We start from the raw sequence: 14,464 nt of genomic DNA on the forward strand, positions 1-14,464 counted from the left end.
CTCCCCCTCTGATTTCCCCCCTTCATTTTTCCCTTCCTTCTCCTAATGTCCTCCATGCTCTTCCTTATGTTCCACAAATAAGTGAAACCATATGATAATTGACTTTCTCTGCTTGACTTATTTCACTCAGCATAATCTCCTCCAGTCCCATCCATGTTGATGTAAAAGGTGGGTATTCATCCTTTCTGATGGCTGAGTAATATTCCATTGAATATATGGACCACATCTTCTCTATCCATTCATCTGTTGAAGGGCATTTCGGCTCTTTCCACAGTTTGGCTATTGTGGACATTGCTGCTATGAACATTGGGGTGCATATGGCCCTTCTTTTAAAATAATTCCATAGAATTATTTGTCTACACTTAACCATCTAGTGTCTTGTGTTACTACATAGCTTTCCAATGCATGTCTATCGTCTTCCCTGAGCACTTTCTGGAGCTCTTAGAAATATTTAATATGCACCTTGAATGACTCAGAAAGGGACTTACAGATTTTCCAGAGATCTGCCCCCATGGGACAGAGGAGAGGCCCCCCAAAATAAAATGGATTGTCCACATTTATGAAACCATTTGGTGGGATCAGAACCCAGGGCTGTTGATTCTCACGAAGTGGCCTCTCTGTTGCATCAGCTGCTCCCCTATTTGTTGAGCACAGCGGTGGATGGATGGGTGGACACCATGGTGTGTGATGTTTATTAGCTGCAGCCTTGCCTGGGTGCTGCACACTCTTTAGCCACTTGCTAAGTCCCTGATGCCCCCACACTACCTGTGGGGAGGAGCATTTCTAGAAGCTGAGACTCCATCAATGGACTAACTTCCACAAGAGCCTTCTAATGACCCCTTTCACAGAGAAGCTGGCATTTAGGGGTGGCGGGAGGAGAGAAGGGGGCATAATCTCCTGCTTTCATTTTCAATTCTTCAGAAAGAAAGGTCTTCTCTAGTCTCTGGCAAGCGTTTTCAGAATGATACTCTCTGGGGTAAAAGGGGTATCCCACACATTCTTAATCAACACAGATTACTAAGATGTCACCAAGATGATGTTTTTTTTTTTTTTTTTTTACTTTTAAATGAAGTTTCTCTTGTCTCAGAACCTTTGCGTTGGAAAATATTTATGAACAGAGTTGGCTGCAGGTCAGGGATGCCCAGTGATGGTGTGGTCCCATAGAGTGGCTCCCAGGGGTCCTGAGCTAAGCTGTCACTTTCTGCAGCTATACCCCAGGAAGTGGGTGGTCTTTCTCCCTTTTTAAAAATCAAAATGGGATAATAAGAATATTCTTTTATATTTGTAAAGAGAGACTTGCAAAGCACTTTAATTGCTTCATGCATTTTTTAAGCTATCATTACTGAGCTGAGCATCCATCGTATTGATTTATCAGATATTTATTGAGCTCTTATTACTATCCTAAACATTAGGGGCATAGCAGTGAAAAAGAAGACCAACAGTGTCCCTGATATTGCAGAGCTTGCCTTTCCTCCCAGACTTTTTATTTTGAAATTATCTTGTATTTATGTAAGAGCTGTAAGAACAGTACAGGGAGTTTGTGTATGTTCTTCATCCACCTTCCCTTAGTGTTCCATGACTGTGGGACTTTTATCAAAACGAAGAAATTAACATCGGCACCACATTGTTAACTAAACTGGAGACTGTATTCAGCTTCCCCCAGTTTTTCACCACTGACCTTTTCTCAGGACCAATCTTAGATAGTTGTCCTTTCTCCTCACTCCCCTCCAGTCTCTGATAATTCTTCTGTCTTTCCTTGTTTTTCATGATCTGAGAGTTTTTGAAGGCTGCTTATCAGATATTTCATGAAAGTCCCTCAGTTTGGGTCTGTCTGAGAACATATCCTGTATCTGTTCTGTTCCCCTGCTAGGACAGGGGATACCATTTCTGCTAAATCTCATGATTATACCGTGATAATGGGGTTTTGGATGCCATCACAAAGGTGGAGTATCCTTCTCGTCACTTCCGGGAGCAGCTGATATCCACATGGCATCCCCAGTAATGTTAACCTTCACTACTCGGTTCAGGATTCTCCTCTGGAAAGCAAACATTTCCCCCCCGCTTTCCATTTCTTTCTTTGGAAAGCAAGTCAGTAAGTCCTGCCCATGCTCCAGAGGGGAGGAATTAGCAGAGCTTGCTTTTTGATGAAGGGAGATAGAAGATATGCAAATAAGTAGATACCTGGGGGAAATTATCAGTAAGTGATAAATGCTGAGCCAAGCATTAAAGCAGGCTGCTGTGACTGTGAGTGACCACGTAGTTAGGGACAGTTGCGGCTGAGATCTGAGTAACAAGGAGTCAGACACGAAAAGGGCAGGGGGAAGAACGTTCCTGGGAAAGGACATGAACAAGCTTGGTATCATCAGACCACATCACTCTGCTCCAGTGACCCCCTTCTCACCCAGAGGGAAAGCCAAAGTCCTCACCTTGGCCCCCCCAACCTTCACGATCCACCTTCCACCATTCTGCCTCTGCCCTCGCGGCCCTTCCACTCCACCTCACTGACCACCACCCTGTTTCCCAAATGCACCAGGCACAATCCATACTTAGGCCTTGGCACTGGCTGCTTCCTCTGGGGAAATTCTCTTCTGGACCCTCTGCTCACGGTCGGCCCCCTCACCTTTCAGGTTGTGCTCCAATGTCATCTTTTCAGTGATGCCCACCTTGACCTTCTTATTAAAAAAGCAGTATGTACTCATTGCTGGTGCTTCTGAGCTGTTTAACCTGCTCTCTTTTTCTGCATCACCTTTAACCTTGCAACTCATCCCCACATGCCCCAGACCCAGGGAGTGAGCAGGTAATCCCAACGCTAGGGGAACTCAAGCACTGCGTGAGAAGGAAGTCCCTTGTGTCTAATCAGGTCGTGGTCACTTTCTTTAGCTAACAAGGCCTGCGTGACAAGCCACTAGGCCTGCATGACTCCTTAATTTCCACCTCCTTAATGTATTTTTTTCCCTGACAGTTACCACTGCCAAGTTTGCCAGCAATGAACCCCCTCTCTCCCTCTTTTAGTCACTGCCTACAGTTCAGCAATAGTGAATTCTGTTGCTCCCTCTTCATTTGCTGGTGACTGAAGAGGCATCTGCATCATGTTCTCCACCAGCCTATGCGTGAATAAGCTATTTTGGTGTAGAAACTGACATTTTGCGTGGAAGTTTCCAGTATTCCTGAAAGAAATAAAATCCAGGATTTTTTCAGTTTCCTTGACAGCCATCTCTTTGGTCCATCTCTTGCTCACGCAGCCAATATCCAACCCCTGCAGCCCTCTGTGGAGGCATTCCAGTGGGGTAGACAAGCTGACCTGTTTAACAGCCATGCAGCAATGGCAGAGAAGGGGTGCTCAGAAAGACCAGGAAAACAAACTAAGAACTGCAGCCGACGTATGTTCCTCTGCATCATACCATTTCTGCTAAATCTCATAAATCCTGGTTTTCTCTAATGATGGGGATATTGACGTGGCATTAATTTTCAGAAAACACAAAGTGTAGGCCAATGTGTGTGGCCAGAGAAGAGGAAGTAAGTCTCAGACATCTCTCTGAAATGGCCAACAAATCAGGACAGAGGATGAATCAGTGAGGCATAAGTTTGTGCCATTATTATTCCCATTTTACAGATGATGGAGCTGAGGCAGAGACCTGGGAAATAACTTGCTGAGGGCTAGCCCCAGCAGTAGAGGCAAGAGTCAAGTCTCGTGCTCATAACCCTCTGCCCGCGGCTCTGTGTATTCCCACCTGGAGCAGTGCCATCTCTTAGCGCAGAACTCGGTGAGAAACACTAAGTATCTCCTTACTAGAACAGAAACTCCTCAAGGACATGGATTGTTCATTATTCATATTAGAACCCAGAGGCTGGGAAAATTTTTCACACAATAAAAACTCAAATACGTGTCTATGAGGAATAAATATAATTCATTATACAGAGTTTTTGTGTTTTTCATTATTTTGAATTAATCGTTCTTCTGTTTCCTTGATGAGGAAGTTATTAAACACACCAATCAGACTTTGTCAAACCTTGTAGTGCAAGAATATTTTCTTCCTTGTTGGATTCTTTTTCTGAACTTGCTGGCCATTATTTCCTGGTAGAAATGTTTTATAAATCTGGCCAGAAAATCGACAGGGTCTTGAGCAAGGTTAAGGGATTAACATGTATTTGCAGTGAAGCAAATCATACTATATAGCTAGGGATATAGTTGGTTTTGCAAATTTAACCCTGATCCCCAGCTCTTAACTCAAGCAAACATTCTTTTTTTTTTTCTGTTGAAAAAGAAATTGAATATATGCCAGTTAAAAAAAAATGCACCTTCAATATTAAAGGTCCACTGTAAATGAACTTTTCTTTTAATTAAAACAAGCACCCAAATTAAATAATATAACCTGCAGTGTTGATCAAGAGCAGCCTCTGCCCAAGAAAGCTGTGTGTTTCGCACCTGTTGGCATTTTCCAGAACACTAATAACGAGAAAATTATCCCAATGGGGATATCCTGGACTTTGATATTCAAAAGGCTTTTGGAGAGCGTCCTATATCTGGGGCTCTTAAGAAATTAAGTCAACACATGGGACAGAATAATTCCTTGGGTTGTTTCAGTTCTGTGGAAGGGACAGAGATTAGATACAGTTGTCATAAACTAATCATCTGTGCCCAGATAAGATGGTCTCCGACTAAGGTGGGCAACAGGGAGCTCGGATGATCAGCCCCACTGGATGCCTCACTTGACAGGCTTAATACCAAGCAAGTGAAAGTGGTTCCAAGCCAATGAGTAATTGTGAGCAATATAAACAATTCTTCCTCTTTTTGCTCTGAGTTCTGGAAACTGACAGGCAAGAGGTGAGAACACATGTAAAGGTCCACTGATTATTTTAGAAATGTTCCCTTTCGGTGGCTGGGAAGAGTCCTTATTTTAACTATTCTGTTCCAATGTTAGACCACATCCCTCCTAAGTCTGTGTGGTTCTACCAGAGACAGCTCATCAGCCCACCCCTGGAGAAGACAACAGATAGAGAGGGAAGGGGCTGGAAACATTCTTGTCATCTCTGGGCCAGACACAGTGCTAAGGCTCTTGATCTCACACTGCCTTGTTTTATCCCAACAACAAAGCCTCTGAGGTTGATATTGTTACTACCATTTTCCTCATTTTGGAAAAGCCCAAATATTTTTGAAGGGCACACAGCTAGTGGCGGAACTGGCATCTGAATGTGGGTTTGCTTGATGCCAACCCCTGGGAAACTTGTTTGAGCCCACCCCGTGATTTATGTACTGGCAGAAAGGGAGGAGGGGGAGAGCAGCACTGGCGGCCAGGAAGACGAGTGACATGCTCTGATTTGCCACTGACGTCCCCACGATGAGTAAGATTGTTGTGACAATCACAAGATGTTACATTCTTTGAAGGCACACTAGGGATTGACTACATTTATTCTTTCTACTAACAGGTACTATTACTATTTGTCTGGGATGCTCTCATCCTATTTCAACCACATTCATAACCCCTCTTTCAAGATATTGCTCATGTCCGAAAGCCTTCTCCAACCCCTAGGTTCGCGTCCAATATATCGTGTGGATTTTGTTGGGTTGAGCAGGAAAAACCTACGTTCCCCACCACAGTCGACATTTTTGGGGGTGTCCGTATGGCTTACAGCAACTGCTTACTCCATGTAATTGCTCTTCCTCCCACCAGGGCAGGTCCCCCCAGCCCTGTTTGTCTACATGACCATCTCACACACATAGCTGGTTGGGTCAGAGAGGATATCAGATCTAGGCTGGAAAAAAATCAAACCTCTTCTTGGAGAACTCGGAATTGGGATGAAGAGCCAGTCAGCCAGTCAGGCCAGGTGGTCTTGATCCAAGAGGACCTAAACTTGGGAGCCTAAGGGGGGGTCATTTATTCCCTGCATGGGCACAGAGAATCAGAAGAAAAGGACAGCTGATGGAGAGAATGAAAATAAAGCAGCTATGTGGAGGTCAGAAGTGGGGTTGGAATAGTTCCCAGGGTCATGACCTTGTCTCAGTTCTGGCTTCCAGGCTCTTTACTGGCCCAGGTGACCTTTAGTTCTATGACATATCCCAGAGGCTTTCCATAGATTGTCTTGGTCGCTTCACTTAGCTTGCGTGAGTTCCTGTGACCTCCATCCCAAAGCACCACACCTAAGATGCCCTTGGGGACCTGAACTCCGTGAGGACAGTGGCTGGGTTTGTTCACTGAGCAGTCCTAGGCTGGAGCCATTCTTGGCTCAACTGCATGGATTTTTGTTGAATTGCTCTGGCTGATAATACAGCTTTTCTATCTAAGAGATAGAACACTACCTGTCCCCCAAACCGTCATCTGCTCGTGGGAATTAAAAGAATTGAAACCAAGGGCTTGTTGGTTCCACTGAAAGACGGGCCTCAGCCCCTGTCATTCCATCCCATTTCCAGCTTGAGAAGGCAGGTGGGGCGAAAGCTGAAAAGCATCCAAAAACAAGAACAGCAGGAGAAAGTGACAAGCGAGACAGGGTATGAAGGGGCTTGTTTTGTTCTGTGTGCTTTGGAATCAACTTGTTCTTTAATTAAGGGAAAAAAAATCACCCTCCAGCTAGTAAAGACACTCCTAAGGAAATTAAAATAATGTAAATCAAGCTAAATGAATACTCCAGAAGCAGCACTAGAGCTTGGTGGGACTGAGTGTTTGGATGCCCCCGAGGTTTTAAAAAGCAAAGCAGGCAACCGCCTTTTGGAGCAGAAACCCTCTCCCTTTTGTTTGATGGCAAAGAGTGACACCAATAGGGATTTACAGAGGGGTTTACGGTGACAGAATCTTCTTACTGTTCTGGCTCTCTAAAGACCAGAATTGAAACAAAGCCTAAGTGGATGATGATGATAATTCCTGGGGTTTCTTCCTAGGGGTGCTCCGTGTAGAGAAATCACTTAAATTGTAATTAAAACACACAAAGCAAAATGGTTCAAGGGGAACCTGTAGTTTCTAGTAAAATACCCTACTAACCACAGGAGCATTTTACCTGGGAGGTAGCTGAATGACTGAAGCCTTGTAGAATGTGTGCGTGTTTGTTGCAAGTCCCAGCCACACAGAGACGCTAATCACGCATCATCCAAACTCCAATCATCATGTTCCGATCTGCCCTCCCGAAGGAGGAACAGGTAAGGATTATCCCACCTGACGATTGTGTGCGTGTTTGTGTGCGTGTGCGCACGCGCCTACTAGTACTGCTAGTATACTGTGGCCGTGGTAACAGAGACACAGCAGGAGGTTCAGTATTTCAGGCATTCTAACAAGTAAAGGTGACATATCCAAGTCAGCAGGACAAGCTCAGCTTTAATTTTTGGTGTCACATCAAATGTCTTAATTTCCCAAGCTTTTACCTTAAAGGAGATATGATGGTGGCCACTTAGAGAGTATATACTTAATCTTTGGGGGAACCTCTTCAACGTAGCATAAAGATTTTATTGCAGACCCATGTTTCTGACTCTCCAGACAGCACAACGACCCCCTCCGTCAATGTTTATATGTGATGATAAAATGACTCAGGACGATTTTACTTCCCTGGGCCCCGTGGTGCTGGAAGGGCTCTGACCGAGCTACTCCAATCCTCTCATTTTCTGGATGAGGGGAAGGAGATCCAGAGAGGTTAAGCAGCTTGCCCAAGGTCTTCTAGACACAGATTGACCATGATTCATTGTACAAAGTGGGGCATTTTTGAGAGAAAAGGAGGTGCTATTTCAATGACACCAGGATCAACTAACCTCAATCTAGACTGCCCTAGGAGCATGTGATCATCCTATCTAGACAGATCAAGGTTTTGCCTCAGACCCAGAGCATGAGAAAATGCTCTATTTGCCGCTGATCTTTGCAAGAAGGAAGGAGAAGGAGTCGTTATCTGGGGAGGGGGAAGGGCGCTCCCAGAGGCCAGGATGGGGATTGCACTTCCTTGCACATGCTCCAGCCAATGACATTATTTCCAGAACCACACGTCCGAGCTGGTGTTAGCAGGGCCTGACTGGCTTGCATGGGGCCCCAGTGATGACTAGAAAGAGGTGCAGTTCTGAGGACAAACACCTTGGCCCGTGGGTGGCACATCTGCAGCCCTCTTCTAGGGAGTATTAATACCAACAAGAAATCAGCAATCAGAAAAGGTGAAATGTAGGAATTTCACCTCCTGCACGGATGCCACTCTGGATTCCTAGATGGGGACAGAGGGTAAAAATGCTGACCTTGAAAGATGGAGCCCGAAGAAGCATACTGTTGCCAATAAACACTACCATTACTGAGCGCTCACCGCGTGCCAGGCTCTGTTCTGAGCACTTTACATACACTGATCCTCTTAATCCTGAAAAATACCCTATAGGGTAGAACGGTTCTGTACCCTGATTATGATGATGGTTATGCAAATCTGTACATGCTAAAGTTCAGAGAACTGTATGCCAAAGGAAAACAGTTAATTTAAATGTATGATAATTTAAAAAATAAAGTTAAAAAAAAAGACTATATACTGTATGAGTCCATTGAAATTTGAAAAAAGCAAAACTACAGTGATAGCAGATCAGTGGTTACCAGGGGTCAGGGGATTGACTGCTGAGGGACATGAGGGCACCTTTCGTGATGATGAAAGTGTTCGAGATCATAGTTGTAGCGCTGGTTACATGACTATATATTTATGACGATATATTGACTTGTACAGTTAAAATGGCTGACTTTTATTGTAGGTAAACTTTACCTCAATAAAGCTGGGGAGGGGAGCCCTACAGATGGGCATCGCTGTTAGTCTCATCAATAAGGAAACCGAAGGACAAGTAGGTTGAGTAACTTGCCCAAGGTCACAGGTGTGTGTGACAAAGCCAGATTCAAACATAGGAATGAATAACTCTGGCAATTTTAACCTCTGCGATTAACTGCTGCTTGTGCAAGAAGGTCCCAGCTTGTCACCTGGGGGAAGGGGAACACATCAGCCCTAGACACGCAGGTGCAACAGGAAATGTGTGATCCCCACCAAGGACCTTACAGAAACAATAGTTGTTCTGGGTGGCTGTTTGGGTCCACCAGACTGGTCCTTCCTGAAGCAGACACAGCTATTTGCTTTGAAAAACCTGGAGCAGGGGCACTGATTCCTGAGGCAGGTATCTGGTGATCGCTAGGCCTTCCCCCTTTTCCTGGCTGGGAGTATGATTTAAAATCTTCTGGCTAAGCTCATTTTGCCAAACAGCTCCTGCAGGGTCCATTTTTAAGACTCAATCCAGAAATTTCTAGCTCAGCAAACAGATCCAGTACCGGAAAATGTATTTGCCCAAGCCACCTCTGAGACTAAGGAATATGGTTTCCCATGCTTTGCAGAGGGAAACAGATGTGTTTATTCACAAACAAATTTACAGATACGCAATACCTTGCTTACTGTATTTCAAAGACACGAGAGCAAAAAAAACATCACTGTGCATCTGTATGTAACGTCCTAGTTACTGTCCATCTGAGAGGGGCAGGTGAATGAATCTACAGTCCTCGGCAGGTGCACAAAAGGATGCTGTGTCGTATTTCCCATTGCAGTTCGTGCCACTTGGAGAGATAGGCTCCTGTCTCACTTTATAGCCAGAAAAAGTGCAGGTTATTCTTAAGGCTGGTGCAGAACTGGGAGGGGCTGAAACATCCTCTCAGGTGACACACGGGGTATTCGTGATTAGAGAGAATGAACTTACCCGTGATCAAGCAGCTACTTAGAAGCAGAACCAGTTAGGTGCCTTGACTTTGCATAGCTGAAGGCAGAGACCTGGGTTCAAATCCCCGCTCTTCCCCATATGGACCATGTGACTGAAAGCAGGTTCTTTAATCTCTCTGACTTTCTTTTCCTTTTTGTAAAAATGGTGCTTCCGAGTGTTAGCTCACAGGTTTGTTGTGAGCAATGGGTGTGAGAAGGCACTGAACTGGGTCATGGTACAAGCTCAACAAATGAAAACCAATGGTAGCAACCATCTTGGTATGTTGTGATTATCTTTATAGGTCTTCTCTGCAAAGATTTTGGACTAGATGACTGGCATAGCACTTTGCAGCTTAAGAAGCCCTATCACAGGAATGCTTTTCCTCAATACACAATCAACTGATCATGTATATAGGACTGGCATTATTAAACCCAGATAAGAGTTTAAAAAGGTTAAGGAAGGCTAAGTGATTTGCCCCGTTTTGCCCTTGCTGAAATCACACAGCTAGTAGGCGACAGAACAGGGTGTTGAAGGCAGATCTTTTAAGTAAAAACATTACCCTCTGTCTGGTGGCACAAGAGTCTGACTCCCAAGCCACTGTCCCTTCCCCACCGTGCGCTTGTCTCGGCTTCCCTGTAGCCCTCTTCCGGACCAAGGCAACTGCTTTCTAACAAGATGATCCAATGAATAATCATGAGAGCAATCCTAGTGTTGCCCTTTTACTGCTGAGACGGGGATAGATTTATAGAGGTTGACCCTGGCTGGTATTTGGGAACAGATAATTACCTTCACTTACTATATCCTGGGCTGCTTTGGCTAAATATTTACTGCCCAGAATTCTGCTCTTTCCAACCAATTCTGAACACGAGCATGCCACAGGCAACTAAATGGCATAATTCATTTGGGGCGACCATAAATCTAAGGCTTCTACCAGAAATGATGCAAAAAATTAATGGAACATGAAATCAAGTAAATGGAATTGAGTACAGTAATTAGTTCATATTTTAATCCTCAGGTCTGTTTATTATCTGTCAACTGGCGAGCAATTAAGTCGGCACCATTGAGATGATTAGCTTTGTTTCAGCAAAAGTTTATCGATATGTCAGAGCAAATGAATCTGGGGGTTTTAAATGGCCTTATTTTGAATTGTATAGCAGCACATCCATGGAGCGGCTAGACATCTCATGATTTAATTTTGCAATATTATTATCTAGATTACTTATATTTAATATTACTGAGCTGTTGTTCTAGGTGGTTATTGGGGAGAGTGGGTAGGAGGGGGGATTCAAACTGTAGAAAAGCATGGCTTACATTCTTAGGTCCTCGTGATTGCCTTTTCGTATTAAGACCAACCAAAGGATCTTTCAGGAATTCTACTTTCTGTTTTAGTCTTCCAGTCTTTCATTTCTACATTTCTTGCAATCAGGCACTATTACAGTTCTCACATGGGTGGTATTTTTGTTTGGGGTGATTTGGTGACTTCTAGATCCATCTCCTCATGGATGCTGATGAGTGCTCATGCTTATAAAATAATCTGTCCATGTCTTTGCCTTTTTGAGGCTGGCTGCATTAACGTCCTTGTGATGGGTTCTGCTCACTAAGATAGGGAATCTGATTATCAGACTACACCTGCTCTACGGGACAACTAAACCAGATGATCTCAAAGGGCCTGCTGAATCTTGGGATTGTATATAATCTACATTTTTATCTGAAAAATTTTAAATCTCAAATTAGGGCGCCAGAGACTTAGGTTCCAGTCCTAATTCTGCCACTGTCTCTCAGTGACTTTGGGCAGGGCTCTTATCCTCTCTGGCATCTGAGTTTTCTTTTGTACAGTAAGTGGGTTGGAAGAGGTGACCTCCATGGACCTCCAATTTTAACACTTCAGACGGAGGCTTTGAGCAGACTTGTTCTTTTCAATAGCGGGTCTATACCTTGAAGTAGGAAATGTGATTTTTGGTGGAACCTCTGCAAATTTTAGTGACTCTTGACAGTGGTCAGAGTAGTAGTGAATTCTTACCTCACACCTTTCTTTTCCAATTGATTTTATTCCTGTGGCTTTGGAAATGGGTGGAAAAAAGTACAGCTAGTTTGTTGAGGTGTTGGGCCCAGTACCCACCTTAACGTCAATGTCATTGTTTACTAAATAAAGGAAGACCACATTCGACACTTGTAAAGCCGAACACTGATGGTCTCCATGGTAACAGTTAGGTTCTACACTGAACTTTGATCAAGTCCCAGGTAATGCCTGTCTTTAACAATGTCTTTGTAATATAATACCTCCTTCCCTGCTTTAGACGGAACACCAGGGAGGAGATTAGAGTCCAGTAGAGGAGGATGGTGGCTGTCATAATGACATCCTGGCAGGACCAGGTCAGAGGTATGATGCAGGTTAGGATGGGAGTCCACGGGATAATGAGTTGCCTCAGCAAGTTGTCTTTAAATGCAATGTCTTCTCTCTTTGGCTGCCCCATGGTGTCCATCTAAAACTAGCAATTCGGAAAGCTGCTGACTTGATTGGATTGTCCCTTCCCAGAAGCAATTATAAAAATGTCCAAAGGGAAGACTCCCTATCCTTAGATCCCAGTCATCATCTGCTTGCTGGCATCATCATAATATGCCCAATCACCATCTGGGCTTCTGACTTCTGTTTGCTTTGCTTCTCGAAGGCCAGTTTGCTAACTCTGAGTGGGACTGGCTCCTGGGATCCAGAACTTTGGCTTCTAGCATTGGCAAAGACTAATTCCCTGGTCTGATCCTGGGAGTAATTCCAGTGCTGAAATGAGGAATCTACATGAATGTTTCTAGCACACTGGCTATCCATTTTTCCATTCCTCCTCCCAGGGACCCTGAAGAATTCACTTACTCCGTATTTGTGAATAACTTAACATAAAATGTCTAGAACTGCTGTTGATATTGACATTAACTTTATTAGGTTTGCCTTATGGCAATAGAACTGAATTCATGATATACTGGGCATAATTTAGGCACCCTGAAAGTTGCAATCTTTTATCTTCATTTTGCCCATTCAATCTTTTTATTCAGTAATATCTGTCAGGTGCCTGTCACATGTATGGGGACATATTAAAAAGTACGACCTACTCTGTGACTGCATGGAGCTAACATTCTGGGAAGTCAGGGTCTTACTCATGGTCTACAGATCCTTGAATGTCCCCCCTGGGCTAGGGCCCAGAGTAGGCGAGTAGTCACTACTCTGGGGTTTATGGGTAGGTAAACCTTGGCTTAGGTTAATCAATGTTATGAATCAGAAGACCTGAGCTAAGCCCAACCTCAATCATTTACTGTCTGCATGGTCTTGGGCCTTAGGTTCTCCAGGTAAGAGGGAGACAATACCAAGAGGCAACTTCACGGAGCCAGTGTTGGTGATTCAATGGGAGAATTTATGTTGTGCTTTGGAATTCATTGACAGTAACGGCCAAAGTCCATACAAAGTCCAGGCAAAGAGGACCTGATATGCAGCAGCCCTGCCCACTCTCACCTCCCTGACTTCTCACGCCCTCTCTCTTACTCTGTGTTGGGGCTGCTCTCCCTCTTCCTAGAACGCTCACAGCTCTCTCCCACTTCAAAGCCATGGTAGCGGCTCTTACCTCTGCCTGGAATGTCCTTCCCCCAGACATCTCTATGGCAACCTCACAGATGACATCCTCTCAACACAGCTTATACAGATGATCCTGTTTACCCTTGTAACTCATTACCTCCCCTCCTCATGCTCTGATCCCTCCTGACTCTATTTCTTTTCCCATAGTGTTGATCTTATTCTAACTTACCATATGCATTTACTCATTTATTATGTTTATTATTTATTACTTGTCCATTCTCACTTGACTATAAGCACCATACAGGAAGGATTTTTATCTGTTTTCTTCACTGTAGCACATGGTAGGCACTCAATATTTGTTAGCTGAAGGAAAGAAGGAAAGAAGGAAGGAAGGAAGGAAAAGCAAATCAGGAAGCACGTAAACAGTGTCCAGATGTTAGCAGTGAGATTCGGTAGGCAGCTGTGGACGTGCCTGAGCAAGTTCTGGATTGTGCTGCTGAGTAATTGACTCAAGTCTGTGCCTTGTTCCTCCAAGGTGACAATTGTTCAATGTTTTTGTGTTCTTTACCACACTGAGGATAGGGCTAGGTTAGTACCTTGTTAATACATTTTGCATCTCTCAAAGTACAATCCTTTCACAAAGAAAGCCCCGAACACACCTTAGTGGTTGCTGTGAACTAAACCACTCTTTCTCTTTTCCAGTTTCTAATAGAACTTGGTGCTTTGGACAGCCTTTATTGAAACACCCCATCTTCAATTTAGATGAGGCTGCATATTCCTGGTATAGTCAATGAATACAACACACCCAAAATTCCAGGAAAAAATTCCTGTAAGCTTTGAATTCCTAGGTTGCCAAGAGTTGATTGAGTTATAGATTCAGTGATTGAATGACTCATTCCACAAACATCAATTAAGCACCTACTGTATGGTGGGTACTGTGCTAGGTGTATGGTATACAAAGATGAATAGTGAAAAAAGTCCCTGTCCTGAAGGAGTGTATGAAGATCATTTATTTTTTCATTCAGTAAACATTTATGGACTCTGCCCTCATGTGTCTGACAATGTACAAAGTGCTGGGAATACAGCGATGATCAAAATAAAATCTCTATCAACAAAGAACTCCAGTTCCAAGAGAACTGAGAGTAAACAGTTATAAAATCTACAGTGATGGGCAATTTAATAGATTGAGGCCAGCAACATTTTTGTGTAAAAGGCCAGATATTTTGTAAATA

General features: G+C 43.8%; 1 protein-coding gene and 1 non-coding gene across 4 annotated transcripts in view; both read right to left on the reverse strand.

Annotated features, from left to right (window-relative positions):
• The window catches only part of CA10 (carbonic anhydrase 10 (inactive)), a 409,114-nt gene that overhangs the window by 59,490 nt on the left and 335,160 nt on the right, over positions 1 to 14,464 (reverse strand). The gene's annotated exons all lie outside the window — the stretch shown is intronic.
• Positions 7,020 to 7,152, reverse strand: LOC115942961 (U8 small nucleolar RNA). Its single transcript, XR_004077547.1, has one exon. It is a non-coding gene; the product is annotated as a U8 small nucleolar RNA (small nucleolar RNA).

Source organism: Leptonychotes weddellii, chromosome 15, assembly GCF_054177405.1.
Source record: "Leptonychotes weddellii isolate Sample4059 chromosome 15, ASM5417740v2, whole genome shotgun sequence".
NCBI classification, from domain to species: Eukaryota; Metazoa; Chordata; class Mammalia; order Carnivora; family Phocidae; genus Leptonychotes; species Leptonychotes weddellii.